This window comes from Pinus tabuliformis, chromosome 2_1 (assembly GCF_031772625.1).
Source record: "Pinus tabuliformis cultivar Carrire ecotype Pingquan chromosome 2_1, CPIR1, whole genome shotgun sequence".
NCBI classification, from domain to species: Eukaryota; Viridiplantae; Streptophyta; class Pinopsida; order Pinales; family Pinaceae; genus Pinus; species Pinus tabuliformis.
Window position 1 is genome coordinate 430034211 of NC_142299.1, and position 15736 is coordinate 430049946.

General features: G+C 38.5%; 1 pseudogene; it reads right to left on the reverse strand.

Annotated features, from left to right (window-relative positions):
* Positions 1-6611: 6611 nt before the first annotated feature.
* LOC149200729 (pentatricopeptide repeat-containing protein At2g03880, mitochondrial pseudogene) lies at positions 6612-10589 on the reverse strand (annotated as a pseudogene).
* Between the last annotated feature and the right edge of the window lie 5147 nt (positions 10590-15736).

A 15736-nucleotide genomic window follows, 5' to 3' on the forward strand; every position in this document is an offset into this window, starting at 1 on the left:
TCTCATTTTTTGTTTAAACTTTTGCTCAATCTTGACAGTGTATCGGTACGTCGTGCCGAGCGAGGAGATGTCTAGGAACTCCATCTCATCCTGCATGTACCTGTGTAGGCAAATGCGGTACTTGAGTACCAAATGTTTCTCAAAATCCTTAATACCCAATTTCGTGTGAAGGGTATGAAAAACATTGGTAAACTCTAGCACGTCTTGGTCCCTTCCCTGCCGTAGCGTGGTTCACTTTATGTATTTATCCTCATAATTCCCGACAGGGTAGTACTGCTCCTTAATGGCGTCGAAACGAATTCCAAGTAGTTGCGATCGAAAATAGTGAGGGTGTACTTTCGTCCTTCTCACAGTGGGTTTCCTACCATTCCTTGACGTGGGGGCGGCTTTGAGAAGTGCAAAAGTAATATTTTCCCGGCTGGAAAAATCATGAACAGAAAATTATCCTTCTAGCGGATTTAACCATTTATCTACAGCGTTCGCATCTATCTAACCCTCAAATATGGGGATGTCAAAGTTAACTTGACCTTAAAGGGTGTGGCGCTTCTAGAGTAGCTGCTGGAAGGAGATGCATCGCCCTTGAGTAGTCGCTAGAGGATCTAGGCAAAGTTGTCCATCATCGCATTCCTTTGTCGCTTAAGGGATTCTTCGAGCAAGATTTTGAAAGGATCTCATGCCCTCTCATCTTTCTTCTCTTCTACCATGGGAGGTCATCAGGATTTGCAAGGTTGGTCTTGCAAAGGTTTGACCAATTCGAGCCCTAACTCTTATATCTCAACCTCGTTGGGGACATGCAAAGAAAAATAGAGAAAGAGCAAACCGCTCTGATACCACTGATCCGAACTTAAACAGGAACGCAAAAAATTACAAATATAACCATAAATACAAAGATGCAGTAGAAATAACACTTTATTTCATTAATATCAAATTATACTGAAATATGCTTACAAACAGAATGGAAATAAGACTAGCTCGGGCGATGGTAGTTTATCTCTCAGAAGAGATGTGGTGGCTACATGCCTCTGAATTGTGTTACAATGAGGCTCGAAGGTCTCTTTATTATTGAGAAACAATGGAAAACCCTAAACATCCAAAAACCTAACCCTATGAGATGAAGCAGCAAAACTATGGGCCTCGTTTGGGTAAATTGGTAAATCAACTTCCCGAGGTTGTAACTTTGGCATATGATTTTCGTTTGACGCGCATAATACCTCGTTAAAAATATCTATCCAAGGACTACAAATTTTGAGTGGCCAACATCAATTGAAAGTACATGTTGGCCCCGGTTTTCCCAAAAAAAACGTTGTTTAGGGCCTCAAAACGGCTTCGGAAGTTCAAGACCCGAAAAACTACCAAAAATAGTAAATTGTGTTACAATTAAAGAAACTGGAAAACTGAAAGAGACAATGGTGGGGGTCCAAGTGGAATAGGCAGGTGGCCACCAACATCCACCTGGATCAAAATAACTTCTTCCATTGGTGATGAAGACTCTACTACAGATGGAGACACTACTTTTGAAAACATAGAAGAGGACTTTGATTCCTCTATTATTGATGATGTTGACGATGCAAATCTAACGATGTCTCAATTTAATGATGCCCCACATGCAGTCTGAACCGCAAAGCCATGCATGCCCATGCAAGCATCCACTAAGGTATTCCTAATTCCATGCATGCATCCCTAAAGACAGGCATGCCCATGCATTCATATAGGGTACATGCATCTAATCATCAAACACATGTTGAAGTTGCAAGGAATTCATATTGGCATGCAACCATGGATAAGGAGAACCAGTCTTTGATCCAAAAATGGAAGTCAATACCTCTACTCCCAAAAAGGAAGTTTGTTACTCCATATCCATTTGCAGAGGAGTCCACCTCTGGCTATGTACTTAGTTTGGGATCCAACCCCATTTGTTGGTCAAGCAAGAAGCAGGTCGTCATTACTTTATCATCAGTAGAGGTTGAGTACAAAGGAGCAGTCAATGCCACCATTCAGGTCATTTGGTTGCAGCGTTTCCTTATCGAGCTTAGTATCATTGTCCATCATCCGACTGTCATATGGTGTGACAATCAAAGTACACTGAAACTTTGCAAAGATTTAGTGCAGCGGCAGCAGACCAAACATATCGAGATCCACATGCACTACATCAAAGAATTGATTCATGATGGGATCATCAATCTACAGTATTGTCGTAGTTTTAAATAGACTACTAACATCTTCACCAAGACTTTCACTAAGCAGAAGTTTCACTTTCTACGAGATCATCTCGGGGTGAAGGACACAATTGTGTAACAATTGTCCTTTCTTTTAGTTTTGCATTGTATTTTGAGGGGGGGTTTTGTTCCCTCTGAGTTTTCCCTATTTCCCTTTCATGCATTGTACATGGGTACCTAAAATGGCCTTGTTGCCTGGACTCATCCATCTTGCATCATACTCATCTAAATTATGCTTAAAGGGGGTGTTGGTGTATATGCACATTAACATAGCATAAAAGACACTTAGCTTTAGTCTTAGTGCATGTAGTTAAGTGGTGAACATGCACATTGCATATAGCTTTAGTGCTTACATGCAGTTAAGCTTAACTTAGCAGCTTTATGTATTGATTCTTTGATCACTATTCAATATACAAAATTCATTCTGTCCTCCATTTTTTCTCAATTCTTGCAAGTTTATGTAATCATTCACTTACTAAAAAAAAGTCATTCTCCCACTAGGTGGCTCTAATAATTTAACACATCAAGTTGGGCTTTTTCCCTATGACATCCTCAATTCCTCAATTGTGGAGGCATGCAGACTGGAAATCTTTTGCCTTTATGGGGCTCTCCGGACTAGAAGCGGCCGAATGGGAATCCTTTCCAAGTCTTATTATTTCATTAGACTAAGAATGTTGAGGATGAGCTTGCATGGACAAAAAAATCCGAGTAACAGTGAATTAACAGCAAAACTAGGATACCACTAAGTCGAATCCTTTTTCACAGGAAACACAAAATGGCAGTGGAGCTTGCTATGGAATATGCTCTGTTAAAATTTAAAATCACACTGTGTTTTGACCTTAACAATAAACTCCTCGCTTGGGATAATGGATTGCAAAGGGGTTAGGTAGGCCATTATAGATGTCCTCTATGTAAATCTTTCGAAGAATGCATTTTTCAGTTATTTATTTCTTGTTCATATACAACGCAGGTTCTTGCAAAGGTGATGGCGAAGCTTGGTGCACAAGTTTGTTGGTCTCACCCAGAATTGGCTGAGTGCATGAAGGCTTGGAAATGGGATCGCTCGACGGCTCAATTCGAAGCTTTTCTGTGCATATTTGTTTAGTATCTGGTGGGAAAGAATTTCAAGAGTGTTCAGATCCTGTAACATTCAGGTGGAAATTACTACAGGTCTGATTATAAAGCTAAACAAAGAATATAAGGTGGATCTAAAGCAGAAAAAGTCGAGAATTCCATTTAATCCTCTCTGGATCATGGCATCTTTTGAGGCCTTTTCGATGGTGCAGCTCAGGGATGTCCTTCTTTTCGCAGGGTTGGTGTGGTCTTATCTCTGAACCGTTCCCATTACATGCATATCCGATATACTCCAGAATGCAGTTCAAATAATGGTGTAGAATTCGTAGCCTTGAGAACACTTTTTGCAGTAGCCTTCCCCAAAAATATAAAAAAACTGCAAGTAATGGGGACTCAAAATTGATTATCGACCGGGCAGACAGGAAAATTGATGTGAACAATGTTTTCTTACAGTCACTTCTTCAGGACATCCAAGAGGCAATGCTCTCCCTTGATTGGCTATCTTTTAGCCATGTCCTCAGAGAGCTTCACACAAAAGCATATGCTCTCTTCAAGGAAGCTATGAAACTCACATTTGGCTATTTTGGTATCACTAAATTTGTGAACAAAGAGGAAAATGAATCGATGGATTTCCATCTTTGATATTAATGTCATGAACTATTTACATAGATGTTTTTTCTTTATCTGATAGAATAGCCTCTATTATGTTTTGTAGATAGATGAACAGTTTTTGTTTCAGCTGAAAATATTAGACAGCTCTTGGGAATGGATCCTCTGAAGGATCTCACTATGGTTGAATTTTGCTTTTTGGAAAGGATGGAAAGGGGCTATGATCAGTCCTGTACAGGACAACAACAAGTATCTTCATTCCTAATGAATATAATGGATTATATACAAGTATATTAATCCCTAATGAATAAAATGGATTTTTTTCCCTTACATTTATTTATTTCAGAATGTATTTGACAGGTATTGTCAGATTTTGACAATACCTGTCAAATACATTCTGAAATAAATAAATGTAAGGGAAAAAATCATCATGTGACATGTCAAATTCCAAGCCTGTATGGAGAGAAGGAAAGGAAAACACACATATATAATTGTCAAATTTTATTATACTGTCAAATACATCGTGAAACAAATAAATGTACGAAATAAGACGCACAAAAAGAGGGGTTCTTTAGTGCATGGAGGCTCGTGTTGTTAGAGTACATAGGGTTTACAGGTCAACGCAACTCACAAATGGTTGACTTAAGTCACTAAAACATGTGTTCAACGAAGTACGGGTCAAGGGGTGACAATTTGCAACGGAGCACATAAAACGACTGTACACAAAGGGGTCATAGGCAGTATGCCAACAAAATAGGTTGATAACCATAGATAAAAAATAGATCCAATCAAAAACTCTGTAACAAGCCAAGAAACATATTGATAAAATATAGATTGAGACCAATAATTCTCTAAAAGAAGGGCCAAAAAACCAAGCAATCCCTATATCAACAATAATAAGAAGCAACCCCTGCAATAGACATTAAAACAAAGAGGGTTCTATCCCAAAAACAATGTGGTTTGAAGCCCTAACTCTACAGGTGTAAACTCAAATGACCAACATCAAAAATATTGCTGAAAAAATTGATTGAAAAAATTCTAGCAGTAAACAATGCACAATTATACACATGCATATGAAAAATTAATAATCCTAACTTGAAAATCACAAACAAAACTCACATAGAAAGCTTATTTTTCTAGAACAAAGTTCGTGAGCAATGCTTCACACCCTCTTTGGATAGGCTAAACCAAAAGAACTCTGTAACGAGCTTGAATGATGGCAGCCAAGGCTAGGGAGGCTCAATTCCGTGGTTCAATATCATGTTAAAGTTTCAAACAAAAATGTCATAAGGGTAGTAGTCTCTATACAATATGACACCATGAACACTGAGATTATATTGGAAAACCCTTTACAGGAAAAACTCCACTCTCCCGAACATTGTAATTTTATTCTTATGTCACAAGATGCGATACAATGGGATACAACACCCCTTTATCTAGACTGCATTAATTATGGACCACTATACCACTATAGTAATGATAGCAGACTGATAAGGCCTCACATCAATGGCACTTAATGTCAAACAAGTCAAAATTACATTAAGTAAACACAGTTTAACATTAATTACATAATAAAATAACCACCCATGGAATATCAACTTCAGTTAATATTTGGCACGTAATTAGAATTGAAATCTCATTTTGCTTATAGAAGAACCATAATGATATTATTTTTGGTTGCCAATGAGTGAGCATACATTGTCCTTTGATCAGCAATATTATGATCATAGCAAACCTATCCTTGCAAATTCAATGTCAAGTAGAGGTGGATGTCAAACTAAATTGCCTCAAACAGATGCTTGATCACTAGGGGAGCACACCTTGCTCTATATACAAAGGTCCCAATAGAGGCCTCTTCATGGTGCTCATGGTGGCAAAGGCAAGACTGCTCTGCGACTTGTAGAAGTTAGGTTCGCTGTCGGGACTCCTCAGATGGGACAAATTAGCATCTCAGTGGCATTATGACACAGTTTTTCCCTCAAAATTACAGGTTTCTAACTATTTCGTTAGCTATCTTGGAGAATGTATGCCTGCCACCAGTGACAGGGTAGGGTTGACTGTTAATGTACTTGCTTAAGAGCCATCGAAAGATAACTGAGGCACTATGCCCAAACAAATATAATGACCAACCTCCCTCCAATGAGTGGGAGGCAATTTGAGTTTAATTTGGATGCGGTTCATTTGTTTTATGTTTTAATGTTGTTAGTGGATTAATGGTTACTGAACGCCCCGTTATGGGGAGAGTTGCTCTTCTTTATTTTCGTTGAATTTTACTCAATCATTCGTTCTTTCTGTGAATAGTGTAGGTTTTATTTTTTTAAATTTGCTTGATGGTATATATTTATATGATAGTGAGTTGAAGTAGAAGGCTAAAAAATCTATGTTTTCGACCCTTTCTAGTTTGTTATTAATGGAATTCAGCCAAGTAATCTTTGTTAAAATTGCAATTTTAGATTGATGAAATTGTTATTTTTAATGCAAAAATGGATTCTTCACTCTTGAATACCCTTCAAGCAAGTAGATTTGCAATGTTCACATCTGATATCTGCAATTCCATCAATCCAAAATAATTCTTGCCAAATTTTAGGCCAAAAATGCCAGTTTCCCTTCCCCTTATTTTGAGTGACTGGAAAAAGACCAGTTTATAGCATGTTTAGACAATGCCAGTTTATTGCATGTTTGTGACATTTGAAGTATATTTGAAAGAAAATATAGTATACAATGCCATTCGTAGCAAAATGCAAGATGGCACGATGATGTATTATCAATCGAGATAGTTTCTAATTTGTGCACAGCTAATGATTGTTTTGCTAGTTTTTAGTGACAATCACCAATAATCCCCACATGAACATATGCCACCTTTGAATTGGTGAAAGCGGCTATTATCTCTCATGATGATAACTCGTCCAACTATCTTAGAGATGAACTTTGTGGCAGTATGGCAATCACCACACACACGAAGATTTTTAATGATTCTAAGAGGTGCCCCACTAGGTGTGCTGATAAGCCCAAAAGCTATGGCAAGCTTCTCACTATGATAGCAAAGCAATTCTTCCTTACGCTCCTCATCTATATCATGCAAAACAAAGTTTGTATCAGGTACATACCCAACTGCCTTCATTTGTCGATTTAATTCCACCAACTTTTCATAGATCTCTTTTGTTTGCGGATGTGATTCATCTCTTGCAGCAAAAGAATGCAGCTGGTTTTTCACCTCAATCCAGCTCTGTCCTACCTTCTTTTTCAATCCTCTAGATTCCATCATGTTTCTCACCTTTTCTACACAATCCCATCGATCAATTGATGCATATATGTTGGAAAGCAACACATATGCTGCATCATCTTCTGGTTCCAACCTAAGAATGCACTCTGCTGCATGCTTTCCCAGCTCCAAGTTCCCATAGATTCTGCAGGCACCAAGCAATGTTCGCCATATCAAAGCATTGGGTTCAAATGGCATGCCTTTAATAACTTTCATTGCCTCATCTAAGTGTCCTGCACGACCAAGAAGGTCAACAATACAGGCATAATGTTCTGCTCTTGGGAAGACACCATAGTCCCGAATCATTGAATCAAACAAGTGATGGGCTTCCTCAAGTAGGCCTACGTGGCTGCAAGAAGAAAGAACACCAACAAAGGTGGTATGGTTTGGCTTAGTTCCTGCCCATTGCATTTCTTCAAAGTGTCGGAGAGCATTGTAAACTTTTCCATGCTGTGCATACCCAGCAATTATTGCATTCCATGAAACCACATCTCGTTTGGATATTTTTTCAAAAACCAGTTCTGCATCATCTATGCTCCCGCATTTGGCATACATTGTAACAAGAGCATTAGCAACAGAAACATCTCTCTCAAATCCAGTTTTGATCATGTGTGCATGGAACATTTTGCCCTTTTCTAAGGCCGCTAATGTGGCACATGCACTAAGAATACTGGAAAACGCAAACTGATTTGGCTTAACTTGTGCTTGTAGCATTTCAGAAAAAAGGTTGAGAGACTCTTTGCCATTCCCATTCTGAGCATATCCAGAAATCAGTGCAATCCATGAAATAATGTCCTGTTTAGGCATATTCTCAAAGACTTTGTGAGCATCTTCTATTCTTCCGCATTTGGCATAAAGAGTAACCAGAGTATTCCCAATTGAGAGGTCTGATTCAAAATTCCTTTTCAGAATACAAGCATGGATTCCCTTGCCATGTTCCAGAGCTTCAAGGGATGCACATGCACTTAGCACACTAGCAAAGGTGAATTGATCAGGCTTTATGTGAGCCCTTGTCATCATATTAAAGAGCTCAAGGGCTTCATCATAATGCTCATTTTTAGCATATCCTGCAATCATGGCTGTCCATAAAACAACATCCTTCTCGACCATGTTATGAAACACTCGAAATGCATCCTCTATCATCCCACATTGAGCATACATGTTGACTAGGGCACTAGCCAGAGAGATATCTGGCTCAATCATAACTTTAATGATGTGGCTATGAAGCTGCATACCTAATTCGACATCAACAAGGTCACAACATGCCTTAAGTACAGTCACAATAATTGACTGGTTTGCAATCATTCCTGCCCGCTGCATTTCACAGAAGTGTGAAATAGCCTTCTCACCACAATTGTTGTGGGCATATCCTGAAATAACTGCAGACCATGAGCCCATGTCTCGTTTAGTCATTAGGCAGAAGACTTTGCTCACATCATCTGTACTACCACATCTGCCATACATGTTAAGGAGGCAATTTCCCATTGAAACATCCAACCCATATCCAGTTTTAATGATATGGGCATGGATCTCTTTACCATACCCTAAAGTTTCCAAACTGGCACATGCCTGGAGAACACTTGCAAAGATGAATTGATCTGATTTCATACCTGCTCGTTGCATATCGCAGAAGAGGTCCAGTGCCTCCTTTCCAAGATTAGCCTGGGCATATCCTGTAAGCATTGCACTCCATAAGATCAAATCATGCTTGGTTGTTCTTTTGAACACTTTGTGTGCATATTCTATGCTTCTGCACTTAGCATACATAGTAACAAGGGCACTAACTGCAGAGATATTTGACTCAAATCCAATTTTGGTCAAATGTGTGTGAAGCTCTTTGCCCTGTTCCAGAGCACCCAGGTTTGTACAAGCCCGAAGAACACTGACAAACGTAAATATGTCCAATCTCAGGCTGAGCTGATGCATTTCAGAAAAGAGTTTAAGGGCTTGCAGATCACACTCATTCTGCACACATGCTGCAATCATCGAATTCCACAATTCCGAGCTTACTATGGTCATTTCATCAAATACTTTGCATGCATGATCTACAATCCCAGCCTTTGCGTACATTGTAACAAGAGCACACCCCACAGAAACATCTGACTGAAATCCAGTTTTAGCAATGTGAGCATGCAACTCTCTCCCCTGATTGACAACTCCAAGACTCGCACAAACTCCTAGAATGCTAGCAAGCGTAAACTCCCCAGACTTAACCCCTGCTCGATGCATTAGGCCAAAGAGATTCATTGCCTCTTCATAATATCCACTCTTACTATACCCTGCAATCATTATATTCCATGACACTAAATTTCTTTCCGGCATGTTATCAAACACTTCGCGTGCATCCTCCACACTTCCGCATTTGGCATACATGTTGATAAGGTGATTGCTCAGAATAATACCTGGCTCGAACCCACAATCGAACATGTGCTGATGGACTCTCCTACCGTCTGCCAGAGACCTACTGTCGATGCATTTTAACACAAGACTAGTATAGCTATTGGAATCCATTTGAATTTTGAATGGGTTAATCAATTGGTTATCCCCTGTCAATGCATTCAAGTCTTGATTGATCCTGTAACGACTCTCGTTACACTTCTGCTGGTGTGTTTTACATACACCATTGGTTATGAACCGTCTGGGAGTGGCACCCATCACTCCCATCATTTGCATACAAAGAGACTGCATCTTATATGAGAAATAGGGACTCTTCCACTTCAAAAATAATCAATGGTTGGTGAAGAAAACTTACCTGTTTAGCTCAGAAGTATAAGCAAATAGAATTGGGATCGATATACACAATCTAGCAGTTTGGCCCATTTGAAGCAATTCACACCATATTTGGCGAAATGGGTAGAATTACAAAATGTCTCCATGAGGAGTCTCAATCGGAGCATTCGCAGACAGCCACGGACAGAGTTCGGATCATTCATATTGAATCCACTTTATATATATGTGCTCTGTTTATACAATATGTCAGATTTCGTGTGATTATATTTCTGCGTGTAGTTATTTTCAGACGGATAACCTTCCTGTTTATTGATGTTTTTTCAGCCCGATAACCTTCCTGTTTATTGATGTTTGCCTAAAAATGGGGAATCAATTCTGGGCAAACCCCACTGGGTATCTACATGACACCGAGCTCTGCCAAGCAAAATCAACCCGCGAAGGTTATACATTGCGAACACTCTGATCAGGTGGAAGGATAACCACCTCTCATATTTTGAAGAAGTGGAAGTAATTTATCGCATTTCCTCTCATATTTTGGAGAAGTGGAAGTAATTTATCGCATTTGTTGGACCTGACGGATGATTTTACCAGAGGAGACAATCACACAACGCTGCAGTATCCTCCCCTTCTTTCTATTGCTTTGACAAGCTGGGTCATCAGGTGAAGGTGATGCACTAACTAATAACCTCGACCACAAAATTAGGGGAAGTGCGATGTGGGTACCTAAACCTTCTCAGCATAGTTTTGGAGGATAACACTCTTATCAGATGAATACCTTTTCATGTCCATTTTTTTTTTCAAAAAAATCCCTCTCAAATCTACTCTAAGTTCAAATTACGTAGGGGTTAAGTTGGAGTTAGTTTCCATGTTGGATTTTGTGATAAAGTTTATGGATGGTCCAAGGTCCAGTGAAGCTTTTCTTTATAATTGTGAGTTTTTTTTGTAAGTAGTTTTTATCAATGTATTATTTTTAATTTTAAATTTTTTTAATGAGATTTGATATAAAATTAATTTCACATTGGTTTACAAAACCATAATTTAATTCCAAAGTAATAATATATTATTTTAATCATTAAAATTAAATTTTATTAATTAAATTGTTTTTTTATTTTTTTTATTTTTTCTTTTTAAATTTGACGATTCTATTAATTTGTTGTAATAAACTAATTCAATAAATTTATCAAATTGTTGTAATAAACTAATTCAATAAATTTATCAGGTTTAAAAAGAATAGTACTAGCACAGTTGGCTACGTCCAATGGTGAACACCAAGAGGCATAAAAAAGAATGGTACTAGCACAGTTGGTTACGTCCAATGGTGAACACCAAGAGGCATCAACCACTACTTGAGTGAACATTACCATGAAATGTTGAATATCATAAGAACCATGAATAACGAATGTTTCATAAGAAGGAAGAGGATAAGAGAACATGTCATCCATCATTTTTATAAGTATATTAGTTCTATAAATCCATGTCTCAACACAATGGCATTTGTTATTTGATAATTTATATGGTAATTTCATAATCGTATTAGGTAAATGTGAAAAGGTAAACATGGATTTAGAGATGCAAGGTAGTTAATATTTAAAATTATATCCATTAATGTAGAGGAGACAACCAAAATATATCATCATCTTTCATCTATGACCATAAGATAAAGTTGAATTAAAAGAAAGATTAATGTGTCAATGTTCAATAGAACTGATACCTATTGGCACAGAAATGAACACACATGTACACACATAAATAAATGACTAGTCACTTCAAGAGGAAGGAATAAACGAATTCACAATTATCTATGTACTTTCCTTCACATTGTGCCTTCCCTTTATGTTCTATATCACCATTAAAAGATTCGCAAACTATGAAAGGAAACATGACCATTCTTTTCAATAGATATGACTAAGAGCACAAATTCAATATCATGCAATACCTTGATGTCTAACTTACCTATGAGGAATTGATTGATACATTTATAAAACCCCTAGTTAAGTAAATGATTGATACAATTATAAAACCCCTAGCTAAGGTTGTGGGAAGGTATGGAAGAATTTCAATTCTTTAAAATTTTCCTCGGGATTTAGAGTTCTTTTTCTTAAATCTAGTTTTTAAGGTCATGAAATGATCCAAGTGGATATTGGTGGTCACCCACCTATTCCACCTCTCTCATAGCACAGTTTCCTATTTTGCAACACAATTTCCTATTTTGAAATATAGTTTCTTATTTTTGGCAATTTTTAGGTCTTGAACTTCTAGAGCCATTTTGATGCCCTAAACTGTGTTTCTTGGGGAAATGGGTTGACAACAATGATATATTGTTGTCAATAGTCGAAAATTATACTCCTCAATAGACCTTTCCAACAGGCTATTGTGTGTGTCAAATAAAGATCATATGCCAAAGTTACGACCTCGGGAAGTTGACATTCCAACTTACCCCATCAGGATCCATAAGCCTTTAGTGCTTCATCTCCTAGGTTTAGGCTTTTGGATTTTTAGAGTTTTCTTATTTCTTCATGACAAGAAGGCCCCAAAGCCTCATTATAATACAGTTCCGGAAGGCTCACAACCATCACATTTCTTCTCAGAGATAAGCTACCATTGCTTGAGCTAGTTTGCTTTCATTCTACTTGTATACAATTTTCAACATTTTCCATCATTTAATTGAAGTTAAGCTTCATTGTATCTTTGTGTTTTTTAGTTAGTAATTTGTGTTTCATTTTTTTCCCTTCATAAACTCATATCAGTGGTATCAGAGCAATCTAATCTTTCTCTGTTTTTTAGTGCATGTCCATAATGAGGTCGAGGTATCCAAGTGCTTGAGCCCTTGCAATATTGTCATCGCCAATTCCAACAGCCCCCCAGATGAAGGCGCAGGGGATCCTATAAAACTATTGCTCGAAGAAGCCCTCGAGTGACAAAGAAATGATATGATGGATAATTTTTCCCATATCCTTCTATGGATGCCAATAGGGGACACATCTTCATGAAGTGGTCACTTTGGAGGCACCATCCCCTTTAAGGTACAAGTTAATTTTGATATTCTTTTATTTTAAGGTCAAATAGACGTAGATGCTCTAGAGAAATGGTTAAATATCCTAGAATGGTATTTTTCATTCCACAAATTTTCCAACAAAAAAAGGATTATCTTTGCTCTCCTTAAGGTTGCTCCCCATGTCAAGGATTGGTGCCAAAATTATTGTGATTAAAGGGCCATGGAGAAATCCCCATTATTTGCAGAGGCATCTACTTGGGACTATTTAGGAGATGTTGTTAAGGAACAATATTACCCCGTCAAAAGCTATGAAGACCAACACATGAGATGGACCACACTACGATAGGAAAGGGGCCAAGTAGTGTCAGAGTTCACAAATATCTTTCATACCTTGCACACCAAGATGGGTATCAAAGACTCTGAGCGACATCTAGTGCTCAAGTACCATGGAAATCTACATAGGTACATCCAGACATAAATGGAGTTCATGTACATCCCCTTGCTTGGTGCAACATACTGATATGTTGTCAAAATTGCGCATAAATTTAAATAGAAGAAGTATGACTTTGGATATGTGAACCCTTCACAACAAAAGCAAGGCAAGGGCATCCCCAAAATGCAAAACAAAGGGCAAAGCCAAGATGGACCACCCCAAGACAACCCATCGAAGATGCAAACCAAGAATGGTACTAGGAAGATGAAGAAAGTGGTGTGAATTCCACAAAAGCCTCATTAATAACACCAATGAATGTCATGCAGGTACCGACTTTGAACTAGACCTAGACAAGGGAAAACAAATCATTGATGCAAAACTCAATGTTGCCATTGCCACCACCAAAGTCCAGCAAAGTGAGCCTAAAGATCTGAAGGAATGTGAATGCCTCTTCCCCTCATAGATGTGGGTGAAGGTTTTTGCGCTGCATTTCATTGCCGATAGCGGGAGTCAAAAGAACCTCATCTTAGGAGAGGTCGTTAAGCGGTTGGGCCTGTCATCAATGTCACACTGGCATCCATACACCATCGAGTGGCTCCACCAAGGGAAAGGTCTTTGCATCAGCCAACAATGTCACATGTCCTACAACATCAAGCCTTTCACAGACGAGTTATTGTGTGATGTTGCTCCCCTTGAAGTTTGTGATGTTCTGTTAGGAAAACCATATTTTTGGAATCGACATGTTGTGTATGAGTCTAGACCTCGTAGAATTATTATTATTATGGGTATACAAATATACATAATACCAGAGGTAGCCCCTCCAACTGCCATTTATTTGATCTCTGCTAAGCAATGCAGTAAGATCATCTCTTAGATTAGGAAATTTATCTTCCTCTCAATTCGCTCTCAAAGCAATGGGAAAATTGTGGCCACATCCATGGCCTCCACACACAGCTCTTCTAAGCAATAATAACAAGTGAATATTATCATGGATAAGTATAAAGGCATCTTCTCCTTAATCACATTCAAGCATTCAATCGACCTAACCCCCAGCACACCACTACCCATTGGGCCAATCTATAGTCGCTCTCTCCTAGAGAATGAGGAAACCAAGCAACACATTCAAGAGCTACTCCAAAAAGGGCACATCTGATTAAGTTCCTCACTGTTTGGAAGCCCAATCGTACAACAAAAGAAAGATAGGACCTGGAGACTCTGCATTGATTATTAGGCCCTGAACAAAATCGCAATCAAGGATCAGTATCCAGTTCCTCGAATTGACGACCTTGTTGACCAACTCAATGGGGCCAAGTATTTTAGTAAAGATTCATTTGAAGTCCAACTACCACCAATTTCTAATAGAACAAAATGATGTTTGGAAGACCACTTTTAAGTCCAAGGAGGGTCTTTTTAAATGGTTGGTCATGCCTTTTGGTATGACAAATGCCCTAACAACTTTCATGAGGATGATGGAACATATCTTGCAGTGTTTCACCAACTCATTTTTGGTTGTATATATGGATTATATCCTTATATTCAACAAGAGTTGGGAAGAACACTTGCAACATATTCAATGGGTCCTCCACACTCTACGACAACACAAGTTATGTGCTAACTTGGAAAAATGTTCCTTCAGCATCGACAAGGTCCCATACTTGGGCTACATTTTTTATGAGTAAGGAGTGCATGTGGATCCAACCAAGATCCAAGTCATTAGGGATTTCCAGGCCCCGACAACTCTAATAGAGCTTCATAGCTTCTTGGGCCTTGCTAACTTCTACCAAAGGTTCAGGCTGGGGTTCTCTTATATCGCTTGGCCCTTAAGTCAAGTAACCAAGGGTGGAGAAAAAGAAAAGTTTTTTTGATCTAAATCAAATAGAAGGTGTTTTATGAGTTGAAACACTACCTTTTCTCTGTGCTAGTCCTCGCCCTGCCAGACATGCAATAACCATTTGAGATCAAGACAGAATGCTTCAACTATGTTATTGGTGTAGTACTCATTTAGCAAGGATATATGGTGGCTTATCATAGTGAAACACTCTTTGATATTGTCAGGAGATACCCTGCCTATGATAAGGAAATGTATTCCATCGTGTAGGCCTACTGGCAACAAAAGCATTATATTTTAGGGAACGAGACAATCATCCACATTAATCATAGGCCTCGTCAATTTTTGTAGACACAAGGGATGCTATAGAACGATCTCAATAAAAAATGGCCCACATATCTACAAAAATTTCATTTGAACATCAAATACAAGAAGGGTAGCACCAATCATATCGCAAATTGCCTTATCAACCCCTAGTTGTGGCACTAACCAAAATTCTCAACTCTTGTGGGTATGAGACCTCTCGCTAGCCACAGTTATACAATAGTGACTCAAAATTCGCTACCACATACCAGATGTTGATGGCAAG